The following is a 21,159-nucleotide window of genomic DNA, read 5'->3' as shown; positions in this document are numbered from 1 at the left end:
TAAAACAAATCATCGTGTCCCACTCTTTATTTGACCGTGATTTGTTTTTTCATCCTCTCTCTCAAACTCGTTCATATTTCTAACGCTAACCCGGCTTGTAGTTGTGCTTAAGTTTATAAATTTCAGATTCGCCCTATTCACCCCCCTCTAGGCGACTTTCAATTGGTATCAGAGCCCGGTGCTTCATTAGAGCCTAACCGCTCGAAGTGATGTCGGGAGCATCCGCCAAGAGGGATCTCGGGACTGGCGACAAGTCCGCAAGCTCGGGGAGAACACACTCAAGGGAGTCCGCCCACAAGCATAAGGAGGAATCCTCTTCCTCCATCAAGTCCCATCGGATGGGTGACAAGAAGAAGAAGATGAAGAAGGTGGTCTATTACGAGACCGACTCTTCGTCACCCTCCACCTCCGGCTCGGAATCGGCCTCCACTACTTCAAAGCGCCATGAGCGCAAGAAGTATAGTAAGATGCCCCTTCGCTATCCTCGCATGTCTAGACGCACTCCATTACTTTCCGTTCCATTAGGCAAACCACCTATGTTTGAAGGTGAAGATTATTCTATGTGGAGTGATAAAATGAGGCATCACCTAACCTCACTCCACAAAAGCATATGGGATATTGTTGAGTATGGAGTGCAGGTACCAAAGAAGGGAGACAAGGATTATGACTCGGAGGAGGTCGAACAAATCCAACACTTCAACTCCCAAGCCACAACTATACTCCTCGCCTCTCTAAGTCGAGAGGAGTATAATAAGGTGCAAGGGTTGAAGAGCGCAAAGGAAATTTGGGACATGCTCAAGACCGCGCACGAAGGAGACGAGGTGACCAAGATCACCAAGCGGGAGACGATCGAGGGGGAGCTCGGTCGCTTCCGGCTTCACCAAGGGGAGGAGCCACAAGAAATGTACAACCGGCTCAAGACCTTGGTAAACCAAGTGCGCAACCTCGGGAGCAAAAAATGGGATGACCATTAAATGGTCAAGGTTATTCTTAGATCACTCGTTTTTCTTAACCCTACGCAAGTTCAATTAATTCGTGGTAATCCTAGATATACACTAATGTCTCCCGAGGAAGTAATAGGAAACTTTGTGAGCTTTGAGTTGATGATCAAAGGCTCCAAGAAAATCATCGAGCATGGCGCCTCCTCCACACCCGATGTGCAACCTGTTGCATTTAAAGCAACGGAGGAGAAGAAAGAAGACTCTACACCTAATAGGGTCCCCATCGACGCCTCCAAGCTCGACAATGAGGAGATGACGCTCATCATCAAGAGCTTTCGCCAAATCCTCAAGCAAAGGAGGGGGAAAGACTACAAGTCCCGCTCCAAGAAGGTTTGCTACAAATGTGGTAAGCCCGGTCACTTTATTGCAAAATGTCCTTTATCAAGTGACAGTGACAGGGATAACGACAAGAGGGGCAAGAGGAGAGAAAAGAAGAGGTACCACAAGAAGAAGGGCGGCGATGCCCATGTGTGCCGCGAGTGGAACTCCGACGAGAGCTCCTCCGACTCCTCCTCCGAAGAGGACGCCGCCAACATCGCTGTCACCAAAGGGCTCCTCTTCCCCAACGTCGGCCACAAGTGCCTCATGGCAAAGGACGGCAAAAGGAAGAAGGTAAAATCAAAATCCTCCACTAAATATGCATCCTCTAGTGATGAAGATCATTCTAGTGATGAGGAAGATAATTTGTGTACTATTTTTGCCAATCTTAACATGGAACAAAAAGAAAAATTAAATGAACTAATTAGTGCTATTCATGAGAAGGATGAACTCTTGGACTCCCAAGAGGACTTCCTAATTAAGGAAAACAAGAAACATGTTAAGGTTAAAAATGCTTACGCTCTAGAAGTAGAAAAATGTGAAAAACTATCTAGTGAGCTAAGCACTTGCCATAATGACATTGCCAACCTTAGAAATGAAAATTCTAGATTAATTGCTAAAGTTGATTCAAATGTTTGTAATGATTCAATTCCCAATCTTAGAGATGATAATGCTAGTTTGCTTGCTAAGATTGAAGAATTGAATAATTCACTTGCTAGCCTTAGGATTGAAAATGAAAAATTGATTGCTAAGGCTAAAGACTTAGATGTTTGCAATGTTACCATTTCAGATCTTAGAACTAAAAATGACATATTACATGCTAAGATTGTTGAATTAAATTCTCGCAAACTCTCTACATCTACCGTTGAGCATGTTTCTATTTGCACTAGATGTAGAGACATTAACGTTGATGCTATTCATGATCACCTAGCTTTAATTAAGAAACAAAATGATCACATAGCTCAACTTAATGCCAAAATAAATGAGCATGACTTAGAAAATGAAAAATTTAAATTTGCTAGAAGCATGCTCTATAGTGGGAGACGCCCTGGCATCAAGGATGGCATTGGCTTCCAAAAGGGAGACAATGTCAAACTTAATGCCCCTCCTAAAAGATTATCTAACTTTGTTAAGGGCAATACTCCTATGCCTCAGGATAACGAGGGTTACATTTTGTACCCTGCCAGTTATCCCGAGCATAAAATTAGGAGAATTCACTCTAGGAAGTCTCACTCTGGCCCTAATCATGCTTTTATGTATAAGGGTGAGACATCTAGTTCTAGGCAATCAATCCGTGCAAAATTGCCTAAGAAGAAAACTCCTATTGCATCAAATGATTCTAACATTTCATTTAAAACCTTTGATGCATCCTATGTTTTGACTAACAAATCCGGCAAGGTAGTTGCCAAGTATGTTGGGGGCAAGCACAAGGGGTCAAAGACTTGTGTTTGGGTACCCAAAGTTCTTGTATCTAATGTCAAAGGACCCAAAACTGTTTGGGTACCTAAAATCAAGAACTAAATTTGTTTTGTAGGTTTATGCATCCGGGGGCTCAAGTTGGATCATCGACAGCGGGTGCACAAACCACATGACAGGGGAGAAGAAGATGTTCTCCTCCTATGAGAAAAACCATGATCCCCAAAGAGCGATCACATTCGGAGATGGAAATCAAGGTTTGGTCAAAGGATTGGACAGGATTTGTAGAGCATGTCAGGCAGGGAAGCAAGTTGGTGTTCATCATTCACACAAGAACATCATGACAACTGACAGGCCACTCGAGCTCCTACACATGGACCTATTCGACCCGATAGCTTACATAAGCATCGGCGGGAGTAAGTACTGTTTAGTTATTGTGGATGATTATTCTCGCTTCACTTGGGTGTTCTTTTTGCAGGAAAAATCTCATACCCAAGAGACCTTAAAGGGATTCTTGAGACGGGCTCAAAATGAGTTCAGCTTAAGGATCAAGAAAATTAGAAGCGACAACGGGACGAAGTTCAAGAACTCTCAAATTGAAGGCTTCCTTGAGGAGGAGGGCATCAAGCATGAGTTCTCTTCTCCCTACACGCCACGACAAAATGGTATAGTGGAGAGGAAGAATCGAACTCTTTTGGACATGGCAAGAACCATGCTTGATGAATACAAGACTTCAGATCGGTTTTGGACCGAGGCGGTCAACACCGCCTGCTACGCCATCAACCGGTTATATCTACACCGAATCCTCAAGAAGACATCATATGAACTCCTAACCGGTAAAAAGCCCAATGTTTCATATTTTAGAGTCTTTGGTAGCAAATGTTTTATTCTTGTTAAAAGAGGTAGAAAATCTAAATTTTCTCCTAAGGCTGTAGAAGGCTTTTTACTAGGATATGATTCAAACACAAGGGCATATAGAGTCTTTAACAAGTCCTCTGGACTAGTTGAAGTTTCTTGTGACATTGTGTTTGATGAGACTAATGGCTCTCAAGTAGAGCAAGTTGATCTTGATGAGATAGATGATGAAGAGGCTCCATGCGTCGCGCTAAGGAACATGTCCATTGGGGATGTATGTCCTAAGGAATCCGAAGAGCCTCCAAATGCACAAGATCAACCATCTTCCTCAATGCAAGCATCTCCACCAACTCAAGATGAGGATAAGGCTCAAGTTGATGAAGGAGAAGATCAAGAAGTTGAGCCACCTCAAGAGGAGAGCAATGATAAAGGGGGAGATGCCCGTGATCAAGATGAGGAAGATGAATAAGTTCCAAGACCGCCACACCCAAGAGTCCACCAAGCAATTCAACGAGATCACCCCATGAACACCATCCTCGGCGATATTCAAAAAAGGGTAACTACTCAATCTCGTGTTGCTCATTTTTGTGAACATTACTTTTTTGTTTCCTCTATTGAGCCACACAGGGTAGAGGAAGCACTACAAGATTCGGATTGGGTGGTGGCGATGCAAGAGGAGCTCAACAACTTCACTAGGAATGAGGTATGCCATTTAGTTCCACGTCCTAACCAAAATGTTGTAGGAACCAAGTGGGTTTTCCGCAACAAGCAAGATGAGCATGGTGTGGTGACAAGGAACAAAGCCCGACTTGTGGCCAAGGGATATTCACAAGTCGAAGGTTTGGATTTCAGTGAAACCTATGCACGCGAAGCTAGGCTAGAATCAATTCGCATTTTACTTGCCTATGCTACTTACTATGGCTTCAAGCTTTATCAAATGGACGTGAAAAGTGCCTTCCTCAATGGACCAATCAAGGAAGAGGTCTATGTTGAGCAACCTCCCGGCTTTGAAGATAGTGAGTACCCTAACTATGTATATAAACTAAGGCGCTTTATGGGCTCAAGCAAGCCCCAAGAGCATGGTATGAATGCCTTAGAGATTTCCTTATCACTAATGGCTTCAAAGTCGGAAAAGCCGATCCTACGTTATTTACTAAAACTCTTGACAATGATTTGTTTGTATGCCAAATTTATGTTGATGATATTATATTTGGGTCTACTAACGAATCTACATGTGAGGAATTTAGTAGGATCATGACACAGAAATTCGAGATGTCTATGATGGGGGAGTTGAAGTACTTCTTAGGATTTCAAGTGAAGCAACTCCAAGAGGGCACCTTCATTAGCCAAACGAAGTACATTCAAGACATTTTAAACAAGTTTGGAATGAAGGATGTCAAGCCCATCAAGACACCCATGGGAACCAATGGGCATCTCGACCTCGACACAGGAGGTAAATCCGTCGATCAAAAGGTATACCGGTCGATGATAGGCTCTTTACTCTATTTATGTGCATCTTGACCGGACATTATGCTTTCCGTATGCATGTGTGCAAGACTCCAAGCCGACCCTAAGGAAGCTCACCTTACGGTCGTAAAACGAATCTTGAGATATTTAGTTTATACTCCTAAGTTTGGGCTTTGGTACCCTCGGGGATCCACATTTGATTTAATTGGTTATTCGGATGCCGATTAGGCGGGGTGTAAAATTAATAGAAAGAGCACATCGAGGACTTGCCAGTTCTTGGGAAGATCCCTGGTGTCTTGGGCTTCAAAGAAGCAAAATTTTGTAGCTCTTTCTACCGCCGAAGCCGAGTATATTGCCGCAGGCCATTGTTGCGCGCAATTGCTTTGGATGAGGCAAACCCTTAGGGACTATGGTTACAAATTAACCAAAGTTCCTCTTCTATGTGATAATGAGAGTGCAATCTGCATGGCGGATAATCCCGTTGAACATAGCCGCACTAAACACATAGCCATTCGGTATCATTTTCTAAGGGATCACCAACAAAAGGGGGATATCGAGATTGCTTACATTAACACTAAAGAACAATTAGCCGATATCTTTACCAAGCCACTAGATGAACAAACCTTTAACAAACTTAGGCATGAGCTAAATATTCTTGATTCTCGGAATTCTTTTGATGTCTTGCATACATAGCTCATTAAAGTACCTTTGATCATGTCTCTTTTATATACTATGACTAATGTGTTCTCAAGTATATTTCAAACCAAGTCATAGGTGTATTGAAAGGGAATTGGAGTCTTCGGCGAAGACAAAGGCTTCCACTCCACTCCATAACTCATCCTTCGCCGTCGCTCCGAGAAACTCTCCAACTTTGGTATAATCTTCACTTATATTTTGTTCGCCAAAGGGGGAGAAATTAGGTAAAGGGCTTATATTTCACTCAAGTATCCGTTTTTGGCGATTCATGCCAAAGGGGGAGAAAGTATTAGCCCAAAGCAAAAGGACCGCACCACCACCAATTTCAAAAAAAATTGAGTTAAGAAAAGATTTTTCAATTGATGATTTTTCAATCGGTATTCTATTGGTACAACCTCTTCAAAACTAATATCTAAAACCCTCTTGAACACTAAGAGGAGGATTTAATTGAGGGGGAGTTTTGTTTAGTCAAAGGAAAAGCATTTGAAACAGGGGGAGCAAATTTCAAATCTCGAAAATGCTTCTCAAAATCTTACTCATTTACCTTTGACTATTTGCAAAAGGACTTCGAAAAGAATTTACAAAAGTATTTGCAAAAACAAAACATGTGGTGCAAGCGTGGTCCAAAATGTTAAAAATAAAGAAACAATCCATGCATATCTTATGAAAATATTTATTGGTTCAATTCTAAGTAACCTTTGCACTTACATTATACAAACTAGTTCAATTATGCACTTCTATATTTGCTTTGGTTTGTGTTGGCATCAATCACCAAAAAGGGGGAGATTGAAAGGGAAATAGGCTTACACCTTTTCCTAAATTGATTTTGGTGGTTGAATTTCCCAACACAAATAATTGGACTAACTAGTTTGCTCTAGTCTATAAGTTTTACAGGTGCCAAAGGTTCACAATAAGCCAATAAAAAGACCAAGAAAGGGTTCAAACAAAGAGAGTAAAAGACAACCCAAAGGCACCCTGGTCTGGCGCACCGGACTGTCCGGTGTGCCACCAGACAATGTCTGGTGCACCACCGGACAGTGTCCGATGCACTAGGGAACTCGACGCTGAACTCCTCACCTTCGAGAAAATGGGAGGCAGCTCCGCTATAATTCACCGGACTGTCCGGTGTGCCAGCGGAGCAACGGCTACTTCGCACGCAACGGTCGACTGCAACGCATTTAATGCGCGCCTGCGCGCAGAGGACAGAGCACGCGCAGAAGGCGCACCGGACAGTCTACAGGACCTGTCCGGTGCGCCACCGGACAGCCCAGAGGCCCCACTAGTCAGAGCTCCAACGGTCAGAACCCAACGGCCGGCTGACGTGGCTGGCGCACCGGGCAGTGTTCGGTGGCGCACCGAACTGTCCGGTGCGCCATGCGACAGACAGCCCCCAACGACCACTTTTGGTGGTTGGGGCTATAAATACCCCAACCACCCCACATTCAATTGCATCCAAGTTTTCCACCTTCCAACACATTACAAGAGCTATAGTATTCAATTCTAGACACAACCAAAGAGATCAAATCCTCTCCCAAGTCCAGAATCACTCCAAATCAAATAGTGACTAGAGAGAGCGACATTTGTGTTCATTTGAGCTCTTGTGCTTGGATTGCTTCTTTTCTTTCTGATTCTTCTTGTGATCAAACTCAATTGTAACCGAGGCAAGAGACACCAATTGTGTGGTGGTCCTTGCGGAACTTTGTGTTCCGTTTGATTGAGAAGAGAAGCTCACTCGGTCTAAGTGACCGTTTGAGAGAGGGAAAGGGTTGAAAGAGACCCGATCTTTGTGACCACCTCAACGGGGAGTAGGTTTGCAAAAACCGAACCTCGGTAAAACAAATCACCGTGTCCCACTCTTTATTTGACCGTGATTTGTTTTTTCATCCTCTCTCTGGGACTCTTTCATATTTCTAACGCTAACCCGGCTTGTAGTTGTGCTTAAGTTTATAAATTTCAGATTCGCCCTATTCACCCCCCCTCTAGGCGACTTTCAGGTAGAACTCTTGAATCTTGGGGATTTGAACTCCTTGAAGTACCTCATAACAAGGGTGTTACGGGGCCTTCTTCTGTTGTTGCTGTTTGAGCAGGCTATGAAGAGATGACTGACACAGGGTTGATTTTGGTAGAACCTTCTTCTTATCTTCTCTTCACTATCTTCTTTTCACTGACCCTTTCTTTCTTTTTGCTCTTCCCACTGGAGGATTCTATCAAAGAGTATTACCATCATACAGAGGAGGAAACCGAAGACTATGAACCATGTACAACAATCTTCAACCCAATAATCACCAAGCATTGTGATCTTAGGGGTGAGGGAGTGGGAAATGGGGTTGCTTGCGATTTGGTAGAGGGGGTTTTATCTGGAGTGTGCTTTGCTTTGAGTGAGATGGGAGTTGAGGGAGTTGGGGGGTTTATAGGCGAGTGGGGGTGCTCGGGTGAGGAGTGGTGGTGATGGAGCAGGTGACACGCGGCAGCAGACGCGACAAGGGGGAAGGGGGCATGTTGCAGGCGACGATGGTGGTAGTGGGTGCGCTACAAAGGGGGGTGGGCGTCGGTAGTGCGCTGCAAAGGGGGCATGGGCGGTGGTGCTAGTGCGCATGGAGGCGGGCACACGTGCGGGGGCACGAGTGAGTGGTGGGGTCAATGACCCTGATGTTTGTGGTCTCTGGTTCCAAGAATCTTTGCCTCTCTGTATGGTAATAACTCCTTCTATCCTCTTTCCTGCTCACTTTGACTCAGGGGCAGCACTTTGATTCTCACGGTTGGTCCTTTTGACTGAGCGGCTAGACTGGTTTCTTCTGTAGCTTATTCTAGGCTTCAAGGGTAAGCTTCCCGGTATCTTCTTGGGTAAGGCACTTTTCTCTTCAAATGGGTTAAGATGAGAATGGAAGCATAAGGTGAGGATTAGCTCTAATTTGTTATCTATGTTTTTAGAGAAAACCTTTTTAAGAAAAACAAAAAGAAAACACACAAGCTCAGCAATGATAAGCACAGACAAATCAAATGTTTTGAATAAGGGAAGAATAGAGTTTTTTTCCAAAGCACGGACTACTCAGATTCGGGGGCTAAGCATAATGACTATTGCTTGGCTCCTGAATTGAGAACTATACTAAATGCAACTTATGAGCACTAGCGTTAAAGCATCACATATGCACTCAAAAGGGAAGAAAACATCAAGGGAAATTCATTTTGAAATGCCATAGGGGGCCACACAATTAGAGTTTTGCAAAACACGAGTCTACACGATTACCTCTCATACATGCAGGGCTCTAGCCAAAGTGAAGAAAAACTTCACTACCCAATGCATGCAGAGGACTGGGCATAACTAACTTTAGACCAGGCAGCTTCTCTTCTGGCGAGGCTGGCAACCTTCAATCTGAGACATCTCCTGGATGGGTCAAGAGGGAGCTGATGTTGATGACTTCTTCTGGCAGCGACTGAGATGGCAGCACAGGGTCGAACTCTTCTTCAAGCTAGACTGACTCTTGTAGTTCCTCAGAGGGCAGCGGTGCGGGTGGGGTGCTTGCAGCTTCTTCCTTGACTTCAAGGGATGGTGCTGGAATCTTCTTCATGGTAAGGGGCTCAAACAACTCCGACGGGGGATCTTGGGAGGACTCGGGGTGCTCTTGCTTATTCATAGCCTGAGGGAAGACTGGAATTCCTTCCAAGACTATGGCTCCTTCCGGTAGTTCCCAAGCCTTCTTCTCTCCTCTGATAGAGACCGAGTGACCTTCAAGAATCTGGGGGTCTTCAGCTCTGATGGGTTGAACAGGGTTGGATGAAGCGGGCTCTTGGATCCGCAGGGCTCTACGTTGGTTATGGGTTACCAAGTAGGCCTCCATCAACTTCTGGACGTGCTCATCCTTGGCTTGCTTTAGGGCTTCAACAGCAATGGCTTCACGACTTTCCAAGGCAGCTACACGGGCTTGAGCTGAGGTGAGATCCACATGGAGCTTACGGTTGAGCTTCTCTGCATCTTCTGCTCGGGCAATCATCTGACGGTGGTGCCGAGCCAAGAAATCATACTGCGCATCCAGGGTGAGCAGGTATGCAGTGAGGTACACGACTGTGGGGTCGTCCTCAAGCAACTGCTGCCCTTCCAATGCACGCATCCTGGCCATCCAAACAGGACGGTTTCTCTGAAAGGGCGGAAAGAATCTAAGCGGTGTGTCGGCCACTTCTTCTCCATAGATCTGACACAGGGCCCTCAATGCCTTGCGGGCGATGACTTGGCAGGTGTCTTTGAATCTGTGCCCAGCATCAGTGACACTCCATTCCACATGGTGCGGACTAGATCCAATGTATACAGCCACGACACACTTCTCTGTGCCATGCTCGACGAATTCACGACCATCATACTTTGGCTGGCTCCTGATTCCGAGGCGAACTGTGCATGCTTTCAGCAACTTGGGGAAACCATCTTCATTCTGGCAAAAGCTGGTTTGGCAGCGGACCTCCATCTGACTTCTGAGAGAAGGAAAGGGGGAAAGAATTTTTGAAATGAAGGGATGAGAGCAAGATTTTTTAAGAAAATAGTTTTGACTCAAAAACTTTTGATTAGGCTAAGGGTTACGTCCTGCGGCCAACCTAACAGCTCCGATACCACCTGAAGCGCCCCAATCCTCTAGGACTCAAATGTGATACAATTACTAGTCCCAGGAGGCTAGTAAACACATTTATACATCAGATGATTACAGATCTGCTTAAACGATACAAACCTATAAAGGTGGCGAACAACTTTAAGAGTTGGTCCACAACTCGGGACATATCATTAGAGTGGGGCTGAAGCAGCCCGATATACGTAGCGAAGCAAATCAGCGGTCCAACAGCCACAGGCAAGGTTGGGAACAGTCGTAACTCTTACCCGATCTCCTTTTTCTGAAAAACAACAAATAAGCAAGGGTGAGTACAAACGTACTCAGCAACCCACCTTCACCCGCGGAATGGGGAAATCAGATATAATGCATGGAATATCTGGAGCTCAGGATATTTTGCAGAAACAGCAATATTTTATGCAGGGTTGTTTTGTAAAACATTTTGTATTTTGCAAAGCGCATCCTCTCCCAAAGGAGCAGGAAGTTTTTCAATATAGAACAAAATCCCCTGGACTAAACCATCCAGGTATCTGAGCAGTTTCCCACTGGTTTTCATTTTCAAAAACAACTACTGGACTTCCCGTCCACCATAGCTCACGGCTCAACCGCTGGACCTTTTAAAACCATTTTTCTCAAACGCACCCTTTTTTGAAAACAAAACATTAATTGCCATACCATACCAGACTCGTCCATTCCTGTGGACACGAACTATTCAAATAGGTTTTCAAACTCTGCGCAGAGGTGTACACTTTACCCACTAGTCCGGTTTCTGCGATCTCACCGTCGTGAGACCCGAATGCCGAATCTCTTTCTTTCCTCGCACGTCCTAACCTTAACGGTTATACCGGAAGGAGTTAGGCCACCGCCATGTCCAAACCGGACAAAACATTCCCCCTCCTTATCCTCCCGGTGCTCCCCAGCCTTCATAACCCTGGGGTTGGACCGTACGAGTTCAGATTGAGTGACTGCCCACACAGTCTCGAGTGGTTGTACTTATCATGAGTACAGGTAGTGAAGGATGACAAACCGGTCCTTATGTGAGGGGACAATCCTTCTGCTCACACCTAAACCAGCTGAGTCATCACCTTAGGCCCTCCCCTAAACCAGGGAGTCCCTGATCATCCCTACTCAAAGGTGATAAGGGTGAAAACCCTTCATCATACACATTTTGAAAAGCATTTTCTTTTGAAAACTCACACCTTTCCTCAAATCATTTGTAACAAATATATCAGGGATTGATTGCGGCAAGCAGCTGGGTGGCCATAATAACTTGTCTCAAAATCATATCATGCATAAAATAACAGGCTAAGGGTTGTGGTTGAAAAACATAGGTAACTTATGCATCAAAGGGATCCAGTGAGCTTGTCGTGCTTATCCGGCGAAGGGGGAAGGGGAGCTCGCGGAACTGGCTTCTAGCTCCACTGCCTGGCGTAGACTTGCAGATCTGGCCTCCACGAGACGGCACGAACGCTTCGATAACTATGCAACATGAACAAACAAACATACAAACCAACAAGTATACCAACAAATATTTAGTATAGTGGTCAGAATAGAGATATATGGATGGGTAGAGTCGTGAGTAGAATCTGTGTCATGTGGTGTTGAGATACTGCTGGTGATGGAGCGAAGGTGCTTACCAGGAGGGTGGACTGGAGACGAAGCGACACTATGCGTGTAGCCGGCAGAGCGGAGTAACTGAGTGGGTGGGGTGTTTGCCTTGGCTGAGGGTGTTGAGTGTGTGGAGTGGGAGAGGGTAGCTGGGTGTATTTATAGCTGGGTGTATGTGGTGTAGCACAATGAAGTTCATTGTTGGTGAGAATAGTGACGAATGAATCGTCTGACTTAATATGAACTTGAGAGTTATAGGCAGAATATGGGACAAGAGTATTTTGGGAGTTTTCTGGAATTTGAACCATGCTTAAGGGATGACATGGTTGGATAGGGAATAGTTTGACAAGAATTTTAGAAACAAGAATGACTGAAATCTGAGTTTGGATGGAGGAGTTTTGGATTTTATAATCATAGGGAGAAAAAGAAAAGGAAAGGAATATTCTTGGAATATTCTAGAATTTGAATATTTAGAGATATTTGGAAAATCAAAAAAACAAATGTATTTTTGAGCGGGGCGCGAGGAATTATTTTTGGGCTTTTCTTGGGCAGAGGTTTATGTTGGTGGAAACTGTTCCTACCTACTGTGTCACATCAGATAGCAGTGAGGCGGGACCCAAATAGCTGGAATGTTGTGGTATTCTGGTCCGAGTGGGCTGTGGTATCTTGGGCCAGGTTTTATAGGATTGAAGATGTATCCATACAAACATGGTTTGCCTTTCTTTTTGGAAGTCTGGCTTGAAAGAATTCAAAGTTAAGCGTGCTCAACTTGGAGAAATCTAGGATGAGTGACCAGATGGGAAGTTCCCTACTGAAATGAAAATCACAGTCACCGGAGTTCGTATGACTGGAATATGGGTCTGGCTGGTCTTAGGTGGACTGGACAACATGATGGATGAGTAGTTGAAATTTGGGGTGATCGGATGAACGATGAATAGTAACGATAAATAGTAATGGTGAATAGTAATGGTGAATAGTGATGGTGAATAGTTCGTATGAACGAACGATGAACGGTGAATAGTGACGATGAACGAACGATGAACGATGAATAGATACTATGAACGAACGATGAACGATCGAATGATCGAACAAACGAACGATCGGAATTTCGGCAGCATAACGGCAGGAAAAAGATTATATGGACGAACGAATGGACGAACGAACCATGGACGATCGGACGAACGATCGAACGATCGGACGAACGAACGAACAAACTAAGAACAGGAGGACGAACGATCGAAGAACGACCGAACAATCCTTGTGCTAGTGGGTGCTTGTGTGGGAGGTGGAGTGGGAGTGGGCGTGTGGGGGGGAGGGAGTTGCCATGAAATGGCTTGGGGTGGGATGAGAGGAGGCCCTTGCCCCTCTATTTATAGCCATGGTGGGGGATTAGGGGGGGATGAGAGGATTAGTGGGAGGATGAGAGGATTAGTGGGAGATTAGCATGGATTTGTCTTATATGAGTGTAATTAGCTTGAAGAGCTCATCGTATGACACCGGAGGCATACGTATACATATGGGCATGGGGAAAGTTATGAAGAAAATATTTGTAGGGACTTGAAAAATGATTCTGAAGGTATTTCTCAGGAGGAAAATACTTGGAGATATATCGGTGAAATATTTGGGCAGTATTTCTAGAAAGAATTTGAAGGGGATCATTGGGGAAATATTTATAGGATATTTTGAGGAGGATTTTGGAGAGAATATAGACCACTATATTTTATTTGTTGATATCAACTTGCAAACAAACATTTTGAAATAAAATTTGAAATTCATTTTGAATTTAGAGCGAGTTTGAGAAAATTTCAGGATTTCAATTTTTGGGATGCTACAATTGGCCGACACAGAAGCGTTCCGTGTGCGTTTATTTTTGTTATCCTTGATAGGAACGACATTCGCATGGTCCGCCACATTGCCTCCTAATTCTATTTCGTCATGGGGGGATTTAGAACAAAAATTCCATGTCCACTTTTTCTCCGGTGACTATGAGTTAGATTTGGTAGACCTAGTGGCCTTGCGACAAGAGAAAGATGAATCAGTTAATGACTATATCCGGAGATTCCGGGATACCAGAAACCGATGCTTTCAGATTCATTTGGCAAAAAAACAGTTAGCAGGATTAGCTTTTAATGGATTGCGATATTATTTAAAGGAAAGATTAGAAGGCATCCAATTTTTCACGCTAGCACAATTACACCAGAGAGCTTTGGCCTGTGAAAGTCGAAGCAAAGAGACTGCCAAAACCATTCGTCACAATGTCCATATAGTAGAGTGCGACCAAAGTAGCTCGGACGATGAATCAACAGAAGTTTATGCTGTTGAAATGGTTTGGCCAAAGCAGGCCAAATCTTCGGCTTGTTCCTCCTTGCAACCGGTTCAAAAGAAACGGCAAGAGGAGGTTAAATTTACAATTAATGTTGGCAAATGTGACAAGATATTCGATGAATTACTCAAAAATGGAAACATTAAAATAAACCATAATGTCCCATCCACCGACGAACTGAAACATCGTGCATACTGCAAGTGGCATAACTCATTTTCTCATGCCACTAATGATTGTAATGTATTCTGTCGACAGATTCAATCGGCCATTAACGAAGGACGATTGCAATTTCAAGAAATGCAGGTAGACACGTAGCCCTTTCCAATGAACATGATTGACTTCGAGGGCAAAAAGGTCCTAATTCGGCCCAGCATAGCCGATAAGGAAAAGGGCAAAGAAGTTATCATTGGCAACACACGGGAGACCGATGAAAGAAATAAAGTTTCTTGCAGAAAAGTAGTGGCGGAAAAGACTCCTGATGGAGGGGAGACCCTGAAGGTGACCATCACAACCTCCGGCACTGGGGGCAAGCACAAACAAGGGGACAGGCGCGGGAACCCGTGCTGCGCATCACGGACGGTCTGGCATCCAGGCACGGACGGTTCGAAGCTTCTCCGGACGGTCTGAAACATTCCAGTGGACGGTTCGGCTACACTCAGGACCCGCAACGACCACGTACATTCAAACCACGACGACCAGAGATAGGTACGTGGAAAACAATACATTTAAAGCAGCTGGTCAGCTGGTCAAAACCGGCTCGACCTTCGATCAATTATTGTCCAAGTATGTGAAAAAGAAGGACGACCCCAGTGACCGGCCAGCGAAGCGACCTCGCTCGCCCATTCATGAGCAACATCAGGTAAGACCGATTGGACCACCTCACCAATCGAAAAAAAATGGAAGGTCATACTGTCCAGTTGAGGCCTAACATACCTGCATGGACACCTCCACTCCCATATCTATATATGCCATATCCATATACATACATACCTCCACCATATGCCCCAAATCAAATGTGTGGCATGCCACCATATCCATTTGGGATGCCACGGTACCCTACTTGGGGGCACCCCAAACATCTGTATTCAACAGGTTGGCACCTACAGTACAAGACCAATTGAGCACTACTCAATCCGATCACCAGACGCAAGCCCAACAAGATTGTCGGACCACTCGGCCGCAGAGACCGATCAATCCGGTAGGGGGGCATATACCTGCAGTGACCAAAAGAACGACAAAAAAAGACATCATCAAAATAGGTACTGCAGATATCGTCATACAGGAAAATAATGAAGGGCCGATGATTTTTGGTGAATCGGCCAACACAACAAAAAAGAGGATATGGCTGCCATCAAAACAGCCGATCCAAAATACTCCATGCCTCGATGGTGCCCGTCGGGATTGACACGATCCCAAAAGCGAAAATTATAGCGCCTAAGAGCGAAGGAGAACCAGGAGAAGAAGGCGGAAAAAATATTTAATGACACACATCCACAGTATCCCCCACCGCAAAAGAGGTGGAGGCCAAAGGCCGTTGAGATAAATCAAATGGCCACAAAGACAGAGAATGAGATAGCGACTCCATAGCTCCCTACAGGTACGGCAGACAGTCCGGCTATAAAAGCTGGACCATCTGCAGATGACACGGACCGTCCGACCCTCGAATCCGGATCGTCCGTACTACACCAGGATACCTCCAACGATGTGCTGACACCCATGGAGGAAGACGATCTACTAGGAGAGGACCTGGTCGACTACGAGGCTTCTCCAGAGCACACAGGTATGGACATAAATGTGATTACATTTTCCGCCGATTGTACTATTATCGGCGACGATGAACCTGTCGTCGCTCAGTTTGACTTTGGTCCTAAAGAAGCCGCCTTCACTAAACCAAGGGAATCGGTAAATCATTTGAAGCCGCTCTTCGTGCGCGTTCACATTGATGGGATACCGATTGCTAAAATGTTGGTAGACGGGGGGGACAGCTGTAAATCTAATGCCTTATTCATTATACAGAAACTAGATAAACAAGATGACGAACTTGTCAAGACCAACATGACCCTCAGCGGCGTTGGAACTGATAGTTCGATCAAAGGCAAGGGATTCACGTTCGTTGAGTTAAACATCGGGACTAAGACCCTTGCTGCTGCATTCTTCATTGCTGATGTAGAAGGAAAATACAGTCTAACCCTAGGCAGGGATTGGATTCATGCTAATCAATGTGTACCTTCTACGCTACATCAAATGTTACTACAATGGGTAGGTGACGATATAGAACAAGTACATGCTGATGCATCGGCCTGTATCGCTGTGGCTTATGCCCCTATACATTGGACCTATGAGACTGCTACATGTCTCACAGGAGTAGATTTTTCTGATTATCAGTTCATAAGTATAGATAAAAAGGGTTTCATTCCTGTAATGCTAGAGCTGATGTAGAATCGGCTAAATTCTAAATAAAGTTTAAATGATGAGTACACACAAAATGCATGAGTCCCTGATCACGGACAGTTCGGCTTCTAAGGCCGGATGGTCCGGTCTTTCACAAAACAGTTCGGTCTTTAAGACCGAACATCTACCACAGCATAAAGTCAGTTTCACGGATGATCCGACCCCCAAGACCGGAGAGTCCGCCATCACACAAAGATCATCTAATTCCTTTGTGGGAGACATGATAGAGGAATTCAGAGATCTCGACAAATTAGGACAAGGGTTTAAATCGGCCGATCCTTTAGAGGAAATCGACATAAGAGATGGTAAAACTCCAAGGCCGACTTTTGTGAATAAGACCCTGGAGACCGATCCTAGAGATGAAATGATCGGTCTATTGAAAGAATACGTTGATTGCTTTGCTTGGAATTACACTAAGATGCCGGGATTAAGACGTGAGATAGTAGAGCATCGGCTGCCCATTAAGTTCGGTTTCAGACCTTTCAAACATTTCGTCCAGACCTTCTCTCACGAATAAAGGACGAAATTCACCGGCTGCTAGAAGCTAATTTTATTAGACCTTGCAGATATGTAGAGTGAGTCTCTAATATTGTGTCGGTAGAGAAGGAGTCAGATAAGCTCAGAGTATGCATTGATTTTCGCAATTTGAATAGAGCAACTCCTAAAGACGAATATCCCATGCCCATAGCCGACACATTGATCAATAATGCGTCAGGAAATAGAATTATTAGCTTCCTTGATGGTAATGCCGGATATAATCAGATTTTCATGGCCGAAGAAGATGCGTCTAAAACGACCTTTATATGTCCAGGCTTCATTGGTTTATTTGAATGGGTTGTTATGACATTTGGTCTAAAGAATGCTGGTGCTACTTATCAAAGGGCTATGAATTTGATCTTTCACGAGCTGTTGGGAAATACTGTGTAAGTCTACATTGATGATATTGTAGTTAAATCGACTGAGTTTAACTCTCATATAGCTGATTTACGCAAAGCCTTTGATAAAATGCGTCGGTATGGTCTGAAAATGAACCCACGTAAATGTGCTTTTGGAGTGTCGGCTGGTAAGTTTTTAGGATTCATCATTCATGAACATGGTATATAGATAGACTCTGACCGAATCAAATCCATTCGGAATGTGGGACCTCCAACCTGTAAGGTCGAAGTGCAGAAGTTTCTCGGCAAGATAAATTATTTGCGGAGGTTTATTTCGAACCTAGCCGGGAAGATTGATGCCTTCACCCCTATCCTTCGGCTTAAGAATGATTCCGAATTCAATTGGGGGGCAGAACAGCAGGAAGCGTTTGATCTCATTAGAAAGTATTTGTCTTCGGGTCCCGTATTAAAAGCACCACAAGTGGGAGTACCATTCAGATTGTATATTGCAGCTGACGATAAGGTTATTGGGGCTGTTCTAACGCAAGTGACTGGAGGAAAGGAGCATGTGGTAACCTACCTAAGTCGGAGGCTGGTGGATGCTGAAACAAGGTACACTTTTATCGAAAAGTTATGCTTATGCCTATTTTACGCATGCACCAAGTGTAGATGTTATTTATTGTCTAGTCATTGCACCGTTGCCAGTCAAACCGATGTGATTAAATACATGTTGCAAAACCCAATTATGAGTGGTAGGATTGGTAAATTGGCTTATGCACTTATAGAGTATGACTTGGCCTATGAACCATTGAAATCTATGAAAGGCCAGGTCATAGCAGATTTTATTATAGAACATCGGATCAATGATACTCATAAACTAGACATATCATACCTCACTGTTACTACCTGAACTTTATATTTTGATGGATCGGTTTGCAATGAAGGGCAAGGAATTGGCATCATGCTTGTTTCACTAAGTAATGTCTCCTTCAACTTCTCTAGCCGATTGAAAACTTATTGCACTAACAATCAAGCCGAATATGAGGCCCTTTTGTTCGGCTTGGAGCTTTTAAATTATATGAGAGTAAAACATGTGAAGACATTTGGTGATTCTCAGCTGGTTGTCCAACAGGTATTAGAAGAATATCAATGTTTTGATGGTACTCTAAATAGTTACCTTGAAAAGTGTTGGGGCATAATTCATTCTTTTGACGAATTCAGTATTCAGCACATCTCTAGAATTGAGAATCACAAGGCTAACAATTTGGCACAAGATGCATCGGGTTATCGAATAAAGCGAGGGAGATTTTACAACACCGAAAATCTGATAACCGGTACAGGGCCAATCCCCCAGGCCGCGGACCGTTCGAGTGAAGACTCCGGACTGTCCGGGTTGCCAGGAAAGTTCTCCTGATTGACTCGGCTGATAATGAAGCCGATGCAAGTGATTGGAGAACACCCATAATTAATTATCTACGAAATCCTAGTGTTAGGATGGATAGGAACGTTCGGCGTACAGCTTTCAAGTATGTTTTAATGAGTGATGAACTCTACCACTGAACAGTCAACGACATCCTGCTTAAATGCTTGGGCCCATGTGATGCTATATTAGCCATGGCCGAAGTACATGAAGGAATTTGTGGTACCCTTCAATCGGCTCCAAAGATGAAGTGGTTGTTGCGAAGGTTTGGCTTCTATTGGCCTAACATGATAGCTGACTGTTTTAAGTACTACAAAGGGTGCCAAGTATGTCAAAAATTCGGCGACTTACAGTTGATCCTTGCAGCCGAATTACATCCTATCATCAAGCTTTGGCCTTTCAGGGGATGTGGATTGGACTTTATAGGAGAAATTCATCCTTCATCATCAAAAGGACATCGGTTCGTGTTAGTTGTCACTGACTACTTTACTAAATGGACTGAAGTCGTTGCTCTAAAGAACATGACACACATGGAGGTAATTGAGTTTATAACTGAGCATATTATCCATAGATTCGGTATTCCCCAGACTCTGACTATAGACCAAGGGGCTTCTTTTATATCAAAGAAGGTACATGAGTTTGCTGAATTATATAGAATTAAGTTAATCAATTCATTTCCGTATTATGCTCAGACCAATGGACATGCCGAGTCTAGTAATAGGACATTGATTAGCCTGATAAAAAAGAAGATATTTGATCATCCTAAGCATTGGCATAAGATTTTGTCCGAAGCTTTATAGGCTCATAGAATATCTAAACACCGTGCTACTAAAGTATCTCCGTTTGAGCTTGTCTATGGGCAGGAAGTAGTGTTACCTGTAGAGATAAGTTTAAATGCTGTCAGGTTCGCCAAGCAAAATGATCTGACTGTCGGTGATTATTATAATTCAATGATGGACAATATTGATGAAGTGACCAACAAAAGGGTGACAACCTTAGGAGAAATAGAAAAGGACAAGACCATGGTCGCCAAAGCTTACAATAAGAAAGTCAAAGCTAAATCGTTCCAGGTGGGGGACCTGGTATGGAAGACTGTCCTGCCTCTGAGGAGCAAAGACCGGAAGTTTGGTAAGTGGTCGCCAAGCTGGGAAGGCCCTTACAGAGTCACGCAGGTGATGTCCGGTAACGCCTACTTGTTGCAAACATTACAAGGCAAAGACTTGCCCAAGGCGTTAAACGGGCGTTTCCTCAAGCAGTATCATCCTAGTCACTACCGGAATTTGGCTCTTTGTCAAGTGCCATATTCTTTGACGAGTGTTATATTCCGGGCACTCGGCAAATAAGCTCTTTGCCGAGTGCCACGCAAAAAACCCTCGGTAAAAGAAAACACTCGGCGAAGAAGCTCTTTGCCGAGTGTTTTATTTTTGACACTCGGCAAAGAGTTTCTTTGCCGAGTGTCTTTTTTTATACTCGGCAAAGGGCTCTTTGCCGAGTGTCACAAATACAACACTCGGCAAAGAGCTCTTTGCCGAGTGTTTTTTCTCCAACACTAGGCAAAGACAATTTAAAAATCACATTTTAAAGTAGTAAATTAATTCAAATGAAAAAGTTTTCAACTACAAAATTGTATAACTCATCATGATGTACAATTTATATATTGAACATTTCTTCATATGACAAAATAAAAATAAATTTGTTCATAAAACCTATATCTTTCTCGTAGTTTATGAAACTACGAGAGAGATGTATAGAATTTGTGCATATTGTTAGAACCATCATGTGAGATAAACAAATGACCAAACAACCAAAATAAACTTTGTAGATCTTGAGAAGTTATACAAGTTTATAGTTGACAACTTTTTTATTTGAAGTCATATTATCAACGAAAACTACGTCTCAATTTAAAAAAAATTAAAATTTGAATTTTGAAAACGACTTCGAAATAAAAAACCACCAACATGAAAGTTGTAGGTATTGAAGAGTTATGAAACTTTGTAGTTGACAATGTTTTGGTTTGAAATCATCTTGTTATGCAAAACTATGTTTGAATTTTGAATTTTTCAAACTGTCTCGGATGGAAAAACCACCAAAATAAAAGTTGTAGGTCTTGAAATGTAATGAAACTTTGTAGTTGACA

This window comes from Zea mays, chromosome 2 (assembly GCF_902167145.1).
Source record: "Zea mays cultivar B73 chromosome 2, Zm-B73-REFERENCE-NAM-5.0, whole genome shotgun sequence".
In the NCBI taxonomy this organism is placed as follows: Eukaryota; Viridiplantae; Streptophyta; class Magnoliopsida; order Poales; family Poaceae; genus Zea; species Zea mays.
Note: the sequence above shows the minus strand (reverse complement) of the source record.